This window comes from Cyprinodon variegatus, unplaced genomic scaffold, assembly GCF_000732505.1.
Source record: "Cyprinodon variegatus isolate N-32 unplaced genomic scaffold, C_variegatus-1.0 Scaffold472, whole genome shotgun sequence".
Taxonomy (NCBI): domain Eukaryota; kingdom Metazoa; phylum Chordata; class Actinopteri; order Cyprinodontiformes; family Cyprinodontidae; genus Cyprinodon; species Cyprinodon variegatus.
This window is the reverse complement of record NW_015150925.1, coordinates 545,243-546,308: the sequence shown is the minus strand read 5'-3', so window position 1 is coordinate 546,308 and position 1,066 is coordinate 545,243. Positions and strand designations below refer to the sequence as shown.

At 54.0% G+C, this 1,066-nt stretch overlaps 1 protein-coding gene across 1 annotated transcript in view; it reads right to left on the bottom strand.

Annotated features, from left to right (window-relative positions):
* mesdc2 (mesoderm development candidate 2) overlaps nt 1-1,066 on the bottom strand; it is a 6,481-nt gene that overhangs the window by 4,493 nt on the left and 922 nt on the right. The window lies entirely within an intron of this gene.

Below are 1,066 nucleotides of genomic sequence, written 5' to 3'. Positions count from 1 at the left end.
TATCTAAGACCTTCACTGATCATGAGAGACCCTCATTGGTAACAGACCCTCAGTGGTCCTAAGAGAGCCTCGGTGGTCCTAAGAGACCACAGAGTTTATCTAAGACCTTCACTGATCATGAGAGACCCTCATTGGTAACAGACCTAAACAGACCCTCAGTGGTCCTCAGAGACTCCTCAAGGTCACCAGAGACCCTCGGTGAGCCTCAAGACCCTCTGTGGTCCTCAAAGAAACCCTCTGTGATCCTCAAGGAAAAGACCCTCAGTGGTCCTCAAAGAACCTCTGTGGTCCACAAAGACCCTCAGTGGTCCTCAGAGACCATTGGTGGTCCTCAGAGATCCTTGGAGGTCATCAGAGACCCTTGGAGGTCATCGGAGACCCTCGGTGGTTCTCAAGGACCCTCAGAGGCCTTAAGAGGTGACTCTGAGATCCCTGGTGGTTCTCAGAACCTTGGTGGTCCTCAGAGGTCCTTGGAGAACCTTGGTGGTCCTCAGAGACCCTCGGTGGTCATCAGAGACCCTCGGTGGTCATCAGAGGCCCTCAGTGGTTCTCAAGGACCCTCAGAGGCCCTAAGAGGTGACTCTGAGATCCCTGGTGGTTCTCAGAGGTTCTCTGAGAACCTTGGTGGTCCTCAGAGGTCCTTGGAGACCCCTGGTGGTCCTCAGAGACCCTCAGTGGTCATCAGAGACCCTCAGTGGTCATCAGAGGCCCTCAGAGACCATCTAAGACCCTCATTGGTCATGAGAGACCCTCATTGGTAATAAGAGACCCTCGGTGGTCCTCAGACTCCTCAAAGGTCATTGGAGACCCTCAGTGGTCCTCTGAGACCCTCTGTGGTCCTCAAAGACCCTTTGTGGTCCTCTAAGACCCTCAGTGGTCCTCAGAGGTCATCAGAGATCCTTGGTGGTCGTCAGAGACCCTCAGAGGTCATCAGAGACCAACAGAGGTCCTCAGAGACCTTTAGTGTTCCTCAGAGGTGACTAGGAGACCCCTGGTGGTTCTCGGAGGTTCTCTGAGACCCTTGGTGGTCCTCAGAGATCCTTAGAGACACTTGGTGGTCCTCAGA